This window comes from Nicotiana sylvestris, chromosome 2 (assembly GCF_000393655.2).
Source record: "Nicotiana sylvestris chromosome 2, ASM39365v2, whole genome shotgun sequence".
Classification (NCBI taxonomy): Eukaryota; Viridiplantae; Streptophyta; class Magnoliopsida; order Solanales; family Solanaceae; genus Nicotiana; species Nicotiana sylvestris.
In genome coordinates this window covers 208138231-208155872 of record NC_091058.1, presented here as the reverse complement: position 1 = coordinate 208155872, position 17642 = coordinate 208138231, and the positions used below count along the sequence as shown (strand labels likewise).

Below are 17642 nucleotides of genomic sequence, written 5' to 3'. Positions count from 1 at the left end.
AGACAATATTATAAACAATAACATCCCGGCAAGGGAACCAACACAGATAATCATCATATTAGGCATGAATAAGCCACAACGGAATCACATCAATTACAATACTAGACTCACGGGCATGCTTGACACTGATGTATAGATACTTGTCACCAAGCCTATACGTCGTACTCCATAATTAACACATAACAAATAAGACACAACTCCTAATCCCTCAAGCTAAGGTTAGGCCAAACACTTACCTCGATGCCACGAACACAATTCAAGCCTCAACTACTGCTTTACCTCTTGTTTCCACCACCAATTCGCTTGTATCTAGCCACAATTTACTTAACGATATCAATAAATGCTAGATGAATCAATTCTAATGCATGAAAATAGGTTTTATAGAGTTTTTCCCAAAAAGTCAAAAATCGACCCCGGGCCCACATGGTCAAAACCCGAAGATCGAACCAAAACCCAATTATCCATTCACCCACAAACCCAAATATATAATTTGTTTTGAAATCAGAACTCAAATCGAGGTCCAAATCCCCAAAATTTGAAAAACCTAAGTTCTACACAAAACACCAAATTTCCCCCATGAAAACCCTTGATTTTGAGTTGAAATCATATGAAAAGATGTTAAATATTGAAGAAAACGAGTTAAAAATGACTTACAATCAATTTGGAAGAGTAGTTGTCTTTGAAAAATCGCCCAAAGGTGTTTTAGGTTTGAGAGGGTTTGAAAAATGAGAAATTTTCGGTTAAGTTATGATTTAGCAAGTTTCACATGTCGCAATTGTGAACCCCTTCAAAACCTGTTGACTTCGCAAATGCGAAGACTATGTCGCATTTATGACCCTGAACGAATCCGGTCACCTTCGCATTTGCGAGGGACCCTTCGCATTTGCGATATCGCATTTGCGATAAATGGGTCGCATTTGCGCCCAAGGCATGCACAGGCTTGGTTCGCATTTGGGACGCCTTGGTCGCAATTACCAAGCCTGAGAACTTCGCAATTGCGAAGCCTGATCTCGCAATTGCGAGATCAGAGGCTTGGGCAAAAATACCAGATACCAGCACTTGATCCTAAGTCCAATTTCACTCCATGGCCAATCCAAAACTCACCCGAGCCCTTGGGGCTCCCAACCAAACATGCATACTAACCTAAAAACATCATACGGACTTGCTCGTGCAATCAAATCATCAAAAATTCCAAATTCATGAAATCATTCAAGAACAACTATGAATTAAACCCCAAATTCATTAAATCATTCAAGAACACTAAAATTTCCAAATTTCTCAACTTTAAGTCCATTTTATACCAAACCAATTCCGATCTTTACCAAATTTTACAGATTCAACCTAGTTATCATTTCAAACTTGTACCAGGCTCCGGAACTAAAATACGGGCCCGATACCATCAATTTCAAACATCTTTCATTTCCAAAAACTCTTATATATTCCCGAAAACAATTTTCTTCAAAAATTTATTTCTCGGGCTTGGGACCTCGGAATTCAATTACGAGCATACGCCCAAGTCCCATATTTTCCTACGGACCCTCCGAGACTGTTGAATCACGGGTCCGGGTTCGTTTACCCAAAATATTGATTGAAGTCAACTTAAATTCATTTTAAAAGCAAAATTTACTATTTTTTACAGATTTCCACATAATGGCTTTCCGAATACACACCCGGACTGCGCATGCAAATCAAGGTGAGACAAAAAGGAGGTTTTAAGGTCTCGAGACACAGAATTTATTTCCAACACAAGTGATGACCTTTTGGGTCATCACATTCTCTTCCTCTAAAATAACTGTTCGTCCTCGAATGGACATAAGAAGGAAGTACCTGGGTTGGAGAAAAGATGGGGATATCGGCTCCGCATATCGGACTCGGACTCCCGGGTTGCTGCTTCAACAGGCTGACCTCTTCACTGAACACGAACAGAAGTAAAACTCTTCGTTCTCAACTGCCGAACCTGTCGGTCTAGAATAGCTACCGGCTCCTCCTCATAGGACAAGTCCTTGTCCAACTGAATAGTGCTGAAATCTAACACGTGAGATAGATCGCTGTGATAATTCCGAAGCATGGACACATGAAACATTGGATGCATGGCTGATAAGCTCAGCGGCAACGCAAGTCTGTAAGCCACCTCTCCCACTCGATCAAGAATCTCAAACAGGCCAATGAATCTAGGGCTAAGCTTTCCCCTCTTTCCAAATTTCATCACGCCCTTCATAGGCAACACTCAAAGCAACACCCGCTCATCGACATGAATGCCACATCACGAACCTTACGGTCGGCATAACTCTTTTTCTTGGATTGAGTTGTACGAAGCCTATCCTGAATAATCCTGACCTTGTCTAAGGCATCCTGTACAAGATCCGTGCCCAACAAGAGAGCCTTTCCTGGCTCAAACCATCCAACCGGTGGCCGACACTGCCTACCATATAAAGCCTCATAAGGAGCCATCTCGATGCTCGACTGGTAACTGTTATTGTAGGCAAACTCTGCTAAAGGCAAAAACTGATCCCACGAGCCTCCAAAGTCAATGACACAAGCTCGGAGCATATCCTCCAAAATTTGACTAGTACACTCAGACTGTCCGTCTGTCTGAGGATGAAATGTTGTGCTCAATTCGACCCCTGTGCCCAACTCACGCTGAACTGCCCTCCAAAAATGTGTGGTAAACTATGTACCTCGTTCCGAAATGATAGACACGGGCACACCATGAAGACGAACAATTTTCCGGATATAGATCTCAGCTAACCTCTTGAAAGAACAGGAGACTGCCACAGGAATGAAATGTGCTAACTTGGTCAGCCTATCAACAATAACCCATACTGCATCGAACTTTCTCTGAGTCTGTGGGAGTCCAACAACAAAGTCCATAGTGATACGCTCCCACTTCCACTCAGGAATCTCAATCTTCTAGAACAAACCACCAGGTCTTTGATGCTCGTACTTTACCTGCTGACAATTCAAACACCGAGCCACATATACAACAATATCCTTCTTCATCCTCCTCTACCAATAAGGCTGCCGCAAATCCTGATACATTTTAGCAGCACCCGGATAAATAGAGTACCGGGAAGTATGGGCCTCCTCTAAAATCAACTCTCGGAGTCCATCCACATTAGGCACACAAACTAGACCCTGCAGCCTCAAAACTCCATCATCTCCTAATGTAACCTGCTTGGTGCCACCGTGCTGCACTGTGTCCCTAAGGACACACAAATGAGGATCATCATACTGCCGATCTCGGATACGCTCCAATAAAGAAGAACGAGCGACTATGCAAGCTAACACACGGTCGGGCTCAGAAACATCCAACCTCACGAACTGATTGGCCAAAGCCTGAACATCCAAAGCAAGTGGTCTCTCACCGAACGGAATATACGCAAGACTGCCCATATTAGCTGACTTCCTACTCAAGGCATCGGCCACCACATTGGCCTTCTCCGGATGGTATATGATGGTGATATCATAGTCTTTCAATAGCTCCAACCACCATCTCTGCCTCAAATTTAGCTCCTTTTGCCTGAACAGGTATTGCAAACTCTTGTGATCTGTGAACACCTCACATGACACGTCGTACAAATAGTGCCTCCAAATCTTCAACGCGTGAACAATGGCGGCTATCTCCAAATCATGAACTGGATAATTCTTCTCATAAATTTTCAACTGTCGCGAAGCATAAGCAATGGCCTTGCCATCCTACATCAACACCGCACCAAGCCCAATATGAGATGCGTCACAATAAACTGCATATGGCCTTGAACCTATGGGCAAAACCAACATCGGCACTGTAGTCAAAGCTGTCTTGAGCTTCTGAAAGCTCGCCATACACTCGTCCGACCACCTGAACTGGGCACCCTTCTGGGTCAACCTGGTCATCGGGGCTGCAATAGATGAAAACCCCTCCACAAACCGACGGTAATAGCCTGCCAAACCCAAGAAACTCTAAATCTTTGTAGCTAATGCGGGTCTAGGCCAGTTCTTGACTGCCTATATCTTCTTCGGATCTACCTGGATACCCTCTACTGATACAACATGACCCAAGAATGCAACTAAACTCAACCAAAACTCACACTTCGAAAACTTAGCATACAACTGACTATCCCTTAAAGTCTGAAGAACCACTCTCAGATGTTGCCCATGCTCCTCCTGGCTGCGGGAATAAATTAGAATATCATCAATGAAGACTATCACGAACGAATCCAAGTAAGGCTTGAATACTCGGTTCATTAAATCCATAAAAGTTTCTGGGGCATTTGTAAACCCAAATGACATCAACAAGAACTCATAATGCCTGTACCGAGTGCGGAAAGCTGTCTTAGGGACATCGGATGCCCTAATCCTCAACTGATGGCAGCCAGATCTCAAGTCAATCTTCAAAAACCCTTGGCACCCTGAAGCTAATCAAAAAAATCATCAATCCTCTGCAATGGATATTTATTGTTGATTGTGACCTTGTTCAACTGCAGGTAATCTATACACATTCTCATCGATTTGTCCTTCTTCTTATCAAACAACACCGGCGCACCCCAAGGCGAGACACTAGGTCTAATGAAGCCTTTATCAAGCAAGTCTTGCAACTGCTCTTTCAATTCCTTCAACTGAGGTGGGTCCATACAATATGGCAGAATAGAATGGGATGAGTGCCCGAAGCCAAATCAATGCAGAAGTCAATATCCTTGTCGGGTGGCATACCCGGCAGGTCTGAAAGGATTACCTCAGGAAATTTATGAACAACAGACACAGAATCCATAGAAGGAACCTCAGCACTAGAATCACGAACATATGCCAAATAGGCCAAACATCCATTCTCGACCATTCGCCGAGCCTTCATATATGAGATAACACTACAGGTAGAATGACTAGGAGTCCCTCTCCACTCTAAACGAGGCAACCCCGGCAAGGCTAAGGTCACAGTCTTGGCATGACAGTCGAAGATAGCGTGGTAAGGTGATAACCAGTCCATCCCCAATATGACATCAAAATCAACCATGTACAAAAGTAATAAGTCTACTCGGGTCTCAAGATCCCCAATCACAACTATACAAGAATGATGGACACGATCTACCATAATAGAATCACCTACCGGTGTAGACACATATACAGGAGCACTCAAAGAATCACTAAGCATGACCAGATACGGTGAAAAATAAGATAACGCATAGGAGTATGTAGACCCTGGATCAAATAGAACTAAAGCATCTCTAATACAAACCAAAACAGTACCTATAATAACTGCACTGGAAGTCTCAGCCTCATGCCTAGATGTAAGAGCATAACATCGGGGCTAGGCCCCACCACTCTGAACTACATCTCTGGGATAGCCTCCTGCTAGCTGGCCTCCATCTCTAGTGGCCTGAGCTCCACCTCTAATACCTCTACCTCCACCTCTAGCACCCCTAACTCCACCTCTAGCTGGCTGAGCGGGCGGTGGAACACTCGGTGTTTGAATCATGGCACGGGAACCCTGGTGCTGAGAACTGCTCGGTGCTCAAGGGTAAAATCTAGCAATATGCCTCGTGTCGCCACAAGTAAAGGCTTGTTTGGGGATGATGACCCTGAAATCTCTGAAGCGGAGGTGCACTAATAGGAGCTGGTGATGCACTATAAGACTGCTGATCAGAATACTACATGTGAAAACCATGGCCACCTGGGCACCGTGAGAAGTCTGAAGTGCTGAATGAAATGGCCTGGGAGGATGGCCCCTACCAAAAGAATCCCTGCCTCCAGATGAGGCACCACTGAACCTACTAGAATAACGAGATCTCTTGTCAGACCCCTGACCACTCCCATGTGATAGAACCATCTCAACTCTCCTGGCCACATTGGCCACATCCTGAAAAGAAATCTCGCTCCCCGTCTCCTTAGGCATCTAAAATCGAATTGGCTAAACGAGTCCCTCAATGAACCTCCTCACTCTCTCTCTTTCTCTCTCTCTCTCTTAATGGGAAGTGTAAGAAGAGCATGACGGGCCAAGTCAATAAATCTGGTCTCGTACTAAGTAACAGTCATAGAACCCTATTAGAGATGCTCAAACTGCCTCCGATAGTTCTCCCCCTAAGTGATAGGAAGAAACTTCTCCATAAATAGCTAAGAAAACTGATCCCAAGTCAAAAATGGTGACCTAGTTGGTCTAGCCAAACAATAATCTCTCCACCAACTCTTTGCGGATCCAGACAAGCGAAAAGCAGAAAAGTCGACCCCATTGATCTCCACTATCCCCATGTTTTTGAAAACCTCATGACAGTTGTCTAAATAATCCTTGGATTCTCAGAAGATGAACCACTGAAAGTGGTAGTGAAGAGCTTGGTAAACTTGTCCAGTCTCTACAAGGCATCAGCAGACATAGTTGCTCCACCATACCCTGCTAAACTGCTCTAACTGGCTAAGCTGCTGGAGTTTGAAACTGGGGAGCCATCTGCTCCAGAGTGCGGGTAGCAGGAGTCTGTGCTCCTCCCCTGGCCTAAGAGATGACTGGTGCTACAGGAAGTAAGCCTACTCGGGTGACACTCTCCATAAGGCCCACTAGACGGACCAGAGCATCCTGGAGTACTGGGGGGACCTGAGTTGGGCCCGCCGGAATTGCCTGGGCCGAAACCTCATCATCAAACTCAACCTGAGGCTCCGCCGCTGGTGTTGCTGCTCTGGGCTGAGCTTTGCCCCTACCTCGGCCTCTAGCACGGCCTCAGCCTCGCCCTTTGCCCCTCGTGGGAGCTGCTACTGGGGGCCCAGGCTGCTGATCAATAGATGAGGAAGCGCGTGTTCTCGCCATCTGCGAAAGAACAGAGTAGAAATTCAATTAGCATTGAGAAACCAAACCGCAAAACAGGAAAGAAGAGATGTGAAGTTTTTCCTAACTCTATAGCCTCTGGGGATAAATACAGACATCTCCATACCGATCCCTCAGACTCTACTAATCTTGTCCGTGAATTGTGAGACCTAAGTAACTTAGAGCTTTGATACCAACTTGTCACGACCTGAATTTCCCACCCTCGGGAGTCGTGATAGCACCCACTCGTGAAAGCTAGGCAAGCTGAGTAGTATAAATTCATTACCCTTTTTATTAAGCATTTTTAACAGTTCAATATAATATGTGATCAAAAGAACGGAATAATTAAAATAACTAGAAATGCGGAAGACGAAAACTTAATAGTTTAACCAAACATTGTTACATGAATTCGAAATACAACACTACCTAGAATTTAGTGTCACAAAGTCACGGACCATCTACGAATACTACAAATAAAGTCTGAATAGAAATACACGAATCTGTCTATGAATAAGTAAAAACAGAAAGAAATGATAGAAGGAGACGCCAAGGCCTGCAGACACCTGCAAGACTACCTCGGGTCGTTTGTTGGACTGAAGGCAGCAACCTCACTGCGGTCCAAAAGCTGCAGCACCGAGATTTGCGTACAGTGCAGAATGTAGTATCATCACAACCGACCCCATATGCTAGTACGTACCTAGCCTAACCTCGGCGAAGCAGTGACAATGCTAGGACAAGACTACCAAATAAACCTGTGCAGTTAAATCATATACAACGGAAAAATAAAAGCAGATATTTACAGTTAAAGATGGGAGGGGGAAAGCATTCTGTGGGGAGTATCAGATAACCACAAAATACCAAAGAGGAATGTTAAGAAACCAAAATTCAATTGCTAATAAGAATAAGAAAAACAAGCACAGTATTCACTTTCATTTCTTTCTTGTTGCAGGCGTGCAACCCGATCCCAAATCATATAATATTGTGGCGGCGTGCCACCCGATCTCATTTCACATATTACCGTGGCGGCGTGCCACCCGCTCCCATTTCACATATTACCGTGGCAGCGTGCCACCCGCTCCCATTTCATATATTACCGTAGCGGCGTGCTACCCGATCCTATTTCATATATTACCGTGGTGGCGTACCACCCGATCCTATTTCACAACCAACATCAATCATAAAAGAATTCTGGCAAGAGAACAAGAGTATTACAACAACATCCCAGCAAGGGAACAAGAGTATAACAACAACATCCCAGCAAGGGAGACAATAGCATAAACAATAATATCCTGGCAAGGGAGACAATATCATAAACAATAACACCCCGGCAAGGGAGACAATATCATAAACAATAACATCCCGGCAAGGGAACCAACACTGATAATCATCATATTATGCATGAATAAATCACAACGGAGTCACAACAATTACAATACTAGACTCACGGGCATTCTTGACACCAACGTATAGATACTTATCACCATGCATATACGTCGTATCTACAATTAACATATAGCAAATAAGACACAACTCCTAATTCCTCAAGCTAAGGTTAGACCAAACACTTACCTCGATGCCACGAACACAATTCAAGCCTTAACTACCACTTTACCTCTTGTTTCCACCACCAATTCGCTTGTATCTAGCCACAATTTACTTAACGATATCAATAAATACTAGATGAATCAATTCTAATGCATGAAAATAGGGTTTATAGAGTTTTCCCCAAAAAGTCAAAAATCGACCCCGGGCCCACATGGTCAAAACCCGGGTTCGAACCAAAACCCGATTACCCATTCACCCACGAATCCAAATATATAATTTATTTTGAAATCGGACCTCAAATCGATGTCCAAATCCCCAAAAATTGAAAAACCTAAGTTCTACCCAAAACACCCAATTTCTCCCATGAAAACCCTTGATTTTGAGTTGAAATCATATGAAAAGATGTTAAAGATTGAATAAAATGAGTTAGAAATGACTTACAATCGATTTGGAAAAGTAGTTGTCTTTGAAAAATCGTCCAAAGGTGTTTTAGGTTTGAGAGGGTTTGAAAAATGAGAAATTTTCGGGTAAGTTATGATTTAACAGGTTGCAGATGTCGCAACTGCGACCATGGTTCGCAATTGTGAACCCCTTCAAAACCTGCTGACTTCGCAAATGCGAAGACTATATTGCATTTGTGACCCTGAAGGAATCTGGTCACCTTCTTGGTCGCAAATGCGACGCCTGGGTCGCAATTACCAAGCCTGAGAACTTTACAATTGCGAAGCCTGATTGCGAGATCAGATGCCTGGGCAAAAATATCAGATACCAGCAGTTGATCCTAAGTCAAATTTAACTCTGTGGCCTATCCAAAACTCACCCGAGCCCTCGAGGCTCCCAACCAAACATGCACACTAACCTAAAAACATCATACGGACTTGCTCGTGCAATCAAAACATCAAAATAACATCAACAACTATGAATTAAACCCCAAATTCATGAAATCATTCAAGAACACCAAATTTCTCAACTTTAAGTCCGTTTTATACCAAACCAATTCCGATCTTTACCAAATTTTACAGATTCAACCTAATTATCATTTCAAACTTGAACCGAGCTCTGGAACTAAAATACGGGTCTGATACCATCAATTTCAAACATCTTTCATTTCCAAAAACTCTTATATATTCCAAAAAATAATTTTCTTCAAAAATTCATTTCTCGAGATTGGGACCTCGGAATTCAATTATGGGCATAAGCCCAAGTCCCATATTTTCCTACGGACCCTTTGGGACAGTCGAATCACGAGTCTGGGTCTGTTTACCCAAAATATTGACTGAAGTCAACTTAAATTCATTTTAAAAGCAAAATTTACCATTTTTCACAGATTTTCACATAATGGCTTTCGGATAGATGCGCGGACTATGCACGCAAATCGAGGTAAGATAAAAAAGAGGTTTTAAGGCCTCGGGATATAGAATTTATTTCCAACACAAGTGATGACCTTTGGGGTCATCACACCCTCTCGCCCGAGGCATTAACATTTTCTATTAATCATCTCACTTCATGCTTCTTTCACACCTTTTCAATTCATTGGCACAAGTGGCCATAATTATAATATCATTCTTAGAACTTAACCGTATTTCATATTTCATACTCCCTTTTTTACTTTCACACATCATAATCATTATTAACAACAAGACTTTTCAATTCAAGGCTTTAGGTACACATGAGAGTAATTAAGAATCTTAGACATATAGAGATTTTTTACATAATTTGGCATGATAACCTTCATTCAAACTTGACTTGAAGTCGTAACATTTATAACACACACCCCATACTTTGAAAATATTTTCAACTGACAACATAGCATGATAAAAGCATTTGTAACACATATTAAACATATATCTTTCAACACAAGTTTACTCAGAATAACCAATTTCATAATGATCAACTCGGGTTTTACATAACTTACATGAAGATCGTGGAATTCAATTCTAAGAAAGGGGTTTAGCCAACATACCTCAATTGAGCTTCCTTAAACTCTATAATGTTCTGGAATTCTTAGCAACTTCAATCCACTTTAGAAATGTAACAAATTGAACTAAAATTAGGAAGATGATCATGGTTCTAGCTCATTTGCGCATATTATCAACCACTAAGTGTGCATTAAGGTTTCAAGGTTCTTTTATGGAGGATCCCATCATCCCACAACCCATTCTTTATCATTTTTAGCTCACAATCTTTCTACACTCGTTAACATATGCATGAAAAATAAGTAACTCCCACACCCAAGAATTGTCTTGCTAATTACCCATTTCTAGTTAAATTTTCCAAATTAAGAGTTAGGGTGTAGAATCTTACCTCTAGGATGAAGACCTAGTGAGTTTCCCTTGTTAATCTTCAAGGATATGAGCAAGAATTGAAGGATAATTTATTTAAAATCACCCTCCCACTCTAGGGCACTCTCTCACTCTAAAAGTATCAGATTTTTGCTCAAAATGGTCCATTGCATCTATTTTAACGAAGTAGGGTCGGGTTATAAAAACCCAAATATGAGGCTCTCGAACAGGATCTGCGGTCGCATAATGCTTCTGCGATCTGCGAAATGACCCTTCGGAACTGGGCAAGTCTGCCCCACTGTACGGCCATTATGTTGTTTGTAGACCTGTTTTGTGGCCGCAGAACCTCCCTCCGAAAAAATTTCACGCTGAATCTGCGATTGGTGTGCTGCCCGCAAAATCGATGTGTGGCCACATAATGGACCGTAAATTGGTCCTACAATTTCACTCAAGTTTCTGCTTCACTCTGCTGCCATTCTGCGGTTGCATAATGAGCCGTAGAAATGTTTTTTTCTGCCATAATTTCTTTTAACTACTTAGCGCACTGTTCAACCTAAAAAGTCCGTACATCTCTACAATCTTTAACACATAAGTCTAACTCGGCACCATGAAATCCCAGATTTTAGATAATAAATTTTACGGGGCCTTACATACAGCCAAAACGTTCTAGAAAAAACCAAATATGAATCCACTCATATTCCTAATTATAAAATCACCATACGAAATTAACGGAATCATCAAAACTCTAATCTGAGTTTAAATACACAAAAGTCAAACATGGTCAACTCTTCAACTTAAAGCTTTGCTTTTAAATAGAGAATCATACTTCCAAGTCAATCTCGAACTACTCAAAAACTAAAACCGTCTATGCACGCAAGTCATAATACATCATATGAAGCTACTCAAGTCCTCAAACTACCGAACGGAATGCAAATACTCAAAACAACCGGTCAGGTCGTTATACTGATGTTGAATCATACTATACCGTGATTAGTGCTATATTAAATGGTATTCTTAATATTCTTGATATACTACATCTTGGTATACCATGATTAATGTTGAATCATAGTATGCCATAATTATCGCTTATGAAAAATTCTACATACGCCACTAATAATTACTGTCGAATTATGGTGTACTTTATTAGAGTATGCTAGATGGTATTTCCAATACTCTCTGTATACTATATATTGATATTGCATGATTACTGTTAAATCATGATATTCATTGACTAATGTTAAATATTTATCAAAATGTTATGCACATGTGCAACAATAAGCGTAAGCCATTGCAAGAGAGATATAAGATAGAGATCAATGGACCATAAAGGTTTGCAAATATAGTAAATGAGAATCATCTTGGATATACAAATTTTGTGGGATTTGCTTTGCCAGTTGTAGAGACCATTGATTTGCTGGTGCGTAATAGTTACCCAGAGTGAGTGCGGAAGCAAATCGATGGAGTGGTGCTATAGCTGAAGAGATTTTGAGTCTTTAGCAAGTTTAGACGTTATCTAGATTTGGTTGATATGTACAGTAATTGGTAGAGCCCTTATGAGGGTTGAGAGCAAGGCAATAAGACGTTCATGTTGACGGAGAGAATTCAAGCCAGGGGAGAGATTTGTTATTTATGTCTTCAATTTATTCCCTTGTTTAAAAAAAAAAAATCATAATCCCTATAGGTTTGAAAACCTTATTGTTCTAATAGATTTGAGAAAGAAAAAACTATTGTCTCCATATGTTTGGAAAAATCATTCTCTTATCGGTTTATGACTACTTAAAATTTATATATAGGGGTTGTAATTGGGAATTTTGTGTACTATACTATTTTTCTCGTTCATAATAAAAAGAACTCTCTCCTTTTGTTCGAGGACTAGGCTTAGCCAAACCTGATTAGTCCTTATATTATTATTTTTTTTATTATTATTTACTTTGTATATGATTGTGTGCTAATTAACGTACGATCTTCTCTAACAAAAATAAAAGGAATTACACATCACTAACTAAAGATCTTGTTTAATGGATGAAGTGTCCCTCTTTACGTTTAGATATCTAAGATCATAAAACCAATAACAACACTAGTGATACACGTGGAAAATGAGGAGGTAAGGCACAATCTCCGGCCCCTCAATGTATGTATCGTTTGGATTTTAGTTCAAAAAGGTATGTGTCCACTTAACACGGCATGTCAAATCAATAGAGTTTATTTTATGAAGAATAACGTACACTACATACTAAAGATTTTGCACGCCTCCTTAAAAGACATTTAACATCTTTAATTGATTGAAAAAATATCTTTAATTTTAACATGAACCGGTGGTAGTAACAATAATTTTGAACTCAAAGATGATAAGAAGAAAGCTTAAGAATAAAGTTATTGTTCCAATTAACCCTAGAGAGTGGTACGAGCTTCTGTTCAAGCACATTTCATACCTAACATTATAATACACTCTTGCTTATTTTAACAGCATACATATAAGTACTGTAAAATCAAAAGATTGAAGATCATGTAAACAGGTGAAGTGGTTTCTTTGTCCCCATACAGTAAGACAGCTAATGTGCCCTAAAGTGAGATCATTATCTTCTTAATTGTTAGTATAATATTAGCATTCCTATCAATCCCATCTTTACACATGGCACTTAATGGCCAACCAAACTTCCCTACATTTGCGTGATGATGTGTGTATATATACACAATATAGTATACACACACTAGCGGTAAAATAAATATTTATATAAAATCAGTATAATTTAATATGTGAAACATGTCGATTTCTATTTCTACCAATTGATTATCAATTATCATAAAAACTTATTTGTAATTTAGCTCATAACTAACACTACTAAAATAATAGAAATTAGCGAAAAATAAAATCTATAGCTAATCCTATTTAACAATAAATTAGCGACGGATTATCAAGAAATCTTGTTAGCTATAAGCAATTTAACGACAGACTGGTGACGAAGTCCGTTACTAATTCATTTTTTTTCAATGATTATGTAAATGTCATTTATGCTATCCACAAATATCACTTAAAATGGCATGATGGGTAAGTAATTAAATTTCACATTATGCATAAAACTTTGCATGGTACCGTCACCTTGACAAGGTTTTTATATTTAGGAGTTAGCATTTTTCTTTTAATCCAAATCAATCATTCTCATCCCCTCTTAGAATTAACTTTGAATTTCTTCTAGCCATCTTTCTATTAATAAATAATAACTCCATTATCATATGGTCTGCTAATGACAGATTAGGGTGGATTAAATACAAGTAAGTATTCTTTGTCTATTTACGGCGTATAAATATTTTATACCATTCAATTAAGTTGAGCTACAATATACCGGAGCATATAACCTAGAGAATAAAGTAATTATAATATGTTACAGCCGACTAAATCCTTAGTATGTTATAATTACCAGTACTCCCTTAGTTTGTTATCACGACATATCTTGTACTGTTATTACTTGTTACCAGTACTCTTGTCATCTTCTGTTTTGCATTTTGGATTTAGTTTTCTAAATATCTTGTATGATTATTATTTGTTATCAGTGCTTCTTCTATCTTTTCTTAGCCGAGGATCTATCGGAAATGGTCATTCTGCCCTTCCAGGATAGGGGTAAGGCTGCGTACATTTTACACTCCCAGACCCCATGTGGGATTACACTGGGCTGTTATTGTTGTTGATAACGTAAAAATATTAATTTAATATAAAAAATTTATTCTTATATGTAGATCTTATCTTAAAAGGAGAGTAAAGCATTAAAGAAAGGATGGGAAGACGTGACTTAAACGCTATGGAGTCAACATCCAAATTTACAAAAAGTCTGCAGGGAAATTTAAGTCAAATGACAAGTAATTAAAGCATGAAAGTTATGGCAAAACCCTAGTCACAACTACTTCCTTTTTATTCTTCTGCATATATTAATATACATGAGTAATATTGCATGACCTCTCATAGTCTCAGAGTACTGTAAGGAGAAGCATTTAAGAGGTTATCAGATAGACACGGAAAAAGCCTTATTCTTAGGCTTCAAAGGGGAACTATATCATTGAAACCTAACTGGGAAAAAGAAGAAAAAAAATGAAAAAAGTTATTCAAACCTAACAAATTTTTTTTCTGTATGCATCTGATATTTGAAACATGCTCTTGCATATATGCAGGATAAAGCTACGTACAATAGACTCTTGTGATTCGTTCTTTTTTCGAACTTTGTGCATAGCAAGAGTTTAGTGCACCGGGCTACCCTTTACCTGATATTTGATAAACTCATTGACCTAACTAATTCATTATCCACACCACGTAGGATTCACTAAAAGAAGTGCTTCTTGTAAGATCTGAATCCGAGATATCTGATTATAATTAGTAAAGAAATTTCATCCGTCTGATTGCACTCATTTGTGGTGAAACCTAACAAAGAAAAATGACTGAGACAATGACCTAACTATTAACTAATTCATACTCACATAGCGTGATTCATCAAAAGAAGTGCTTTCTATGAGATCTGAACCCAAAACATCTGATTAAAAATTATTTGAAAATAATCTTTAATTAGAGCTCAAAAGGGTGTTTAAAATTGCTCATATGTATTACTACAACTAACATAGTTACTACACCGAGAAAAACTATGGAACACATAGAAATCCTCGTGTTCCACTTTCAAAGATTTTTTTAATTTGATATAGTTTCAAAGTTTTAAACTAGAGCCTCACGTCACCAAAAAAATTAATATTTCTTTAAATCAACTTCAAAGAATGGTTATTGGGATTCCTATTCTTCAAAAGAATTCTTTTTGTTTGGAAAAATATAGTTTTCAATTCTTCAATAATTAAAAGATTCGACTTAAGAAACTTAATAATATTTTACCTATATATACAGTATAAATATTTATATATACAATATTATTTTTCGATGAAGTATGTTCAGTTGACTACCCTTCAATGTATGTAGCTACGTTACTGACTACACCTAATGACACACTGGTTGATGTAAGGACTAGTATAAGTAAAGGATCAAAAGAAAGTGTACATGGCATGAATATATATCATGATATTGTCCAGAATGCAGAAGATGAATTGATTTGTCAAAATGGTTATGATTATGTAAGCAAGTCAAGTGAGACTGCTAAAATGGAAAATTATGCTTAATTAAATTAAAAGATTTAACTTGTATATGATAAGAAAGAATTCAGTAGAGAAAGTAATTAATTACCTGAAAATTGTGTGAGTGAAATTTGTGAAGAGGAGATAGCAAAAAGTAAGAAGAAGCCATAGAACTCAGGATGGATAGCGCCAAAATAATTGAAAGTTTTGTTGGAAAAAAAAAAGATTCAAAAATTTAAAACCAACATATATCACATCATTTTTCATGGTGCTATCCCTCCTGAGCTTTACAGATCCCTCCATACAGTATAAATATATATATTTTTTATTCCTCGATCCATTTAGCCCCTGCTAGAAACACATGGATCTAAAGAACTTGGTTTGGGAACAGCTTCTTATAGTAGGAGCTAATTACAGCGAGTCTAACCTCTGAAATAGAGGTTTTTTCTCACATTTTTTTGGTGGTGAAAGAAAGTGGAAGGTTAGAGTGTTTATATAGGAGAAGAAAGAAAAGACCTTTTAGGGTACTTTTTTTTTTTTTTCTTTTTTCTTTTTTTGGTAGGGGGTGGGGTGGGGTGGGGAGGGTACGTTGTTATTGGAGGAGATGCAAACGTACCGTAAATTAATTAATTTCAGTAGTTATAGTCTTATAGATACTATCATGAAAAGAGTTTCAGATCAAGTAAAAATTAAATTGGGTTGCATTTGTGGATGGACGGAGGTAGGGTTGTTCATTCGGATCGAATATTCGAAATCTAAACTGATCCATTCAATTTCGGACTTTAGATTTCGGATAGGATAGGATTTCGGATCGGATTTCGGATCGGATTGGTATATTTTAATCCGATCCGATCCGAAATCAGAAATTATTAGGTAATGTATAAATACTACACATTAATTTCGGATGGTTAGACTTCCTTTACATCTTTCTCCAAGTTATTACATTTACAATTGCTAGATTTAGCTATATTGGCACCATAGTACTCTCATAATCGCATAAACATGAATTTTTCTTAATGTATTGCCTCTTTTACAAAGAAAATATATATATTAGTTTGCAACTTTGAGGCATAATACGACCCGAAATCCGATCCGATCCAATCTTTAAAATCCGATATAATTCGGATCGGATTCGGATTGCATTTTCTAGAATCTGAAATACGAAATTTGAATTCGAAATGTGCTAAATCCGATCCGATCCGTTCCAGCCCTAGACGGAGGAACTTTTTTTTGGGTGAAGAGCAACAATAGTTATTTTTAAGTCTGTTATTTAAAATATATTCATAATTTATAATGTATTTAAAAAGTAGCTAATTAGTCCAAACTTTAGAACTAAATATTAATTTTTGTATCCTGAATTTTTGAGCTGCTAATTTAAAATTCAGGGACTAAGGGTGTGTTTGGTATAACGGAAAATGTTTTCCGTGGAAAATATTTTCCAAGAAAATGTTTTCTTGGAAAACAAGTAGTAATCTTATTTATTTTTCGGTGTTTGGTACGCAAATTAAGGAAAATGACTTCTCAAGAGTATTCATAAATAATTTAGATATAATAAACATGAAACCATAAATTTTCAAACCAACAACCTTCCGAATCCACAAATTTCATAAACTTTCGAACCACTAAACTTTCGAAACCGCGGAATTTCGAATCCGTAAATTTTATAATTTTTAAACTCGTAAACTTCCAAACGCATAAACCTCCGAACTCATAACTTTGGAACTTGTAAAATTTTGAACCTTTAAAACGATAAATAAAAAAAAAACTAAAACTGAAAAATATAAAATTGTGCGGGGGAGGGGGAGTGGTGCAGAAAAACGAAAAAACAGAAATTTGAAATTGTAAAAAAAAAGGTAATTTTTTTTTTGCGGGAGGGGGTGGGAGGAGGGGTAGTAGGGTAGGTGGTAACAGAAAAACTGAAATTTGAAGGGAAAAAAAAGCCTTTT

General features: G+C 38.6%; 1 long non-coding RNA gene across 1 annotated transcript; it reads right to left on the bottom strand.

Annotated features, from left to right (window-relative positions):
• Positions 1-7147: 7147 nt before the first annotated feature.
• On the bottom strand, positions 7148-16142 carry LOC104232902 (uncharacterized). Its single transcript, XR_712477.2, has 2 exons — positions 15806-16142; positions 7148-15004 (listed from the first exon to the last, which is right to left on the bottom strand). It is a non-coding gene; the product is annotated as an uncharacterized lncRNA (long non-coding RNA).
• Positions 16143-17642: the final 1500 nt, after the last annotated feature.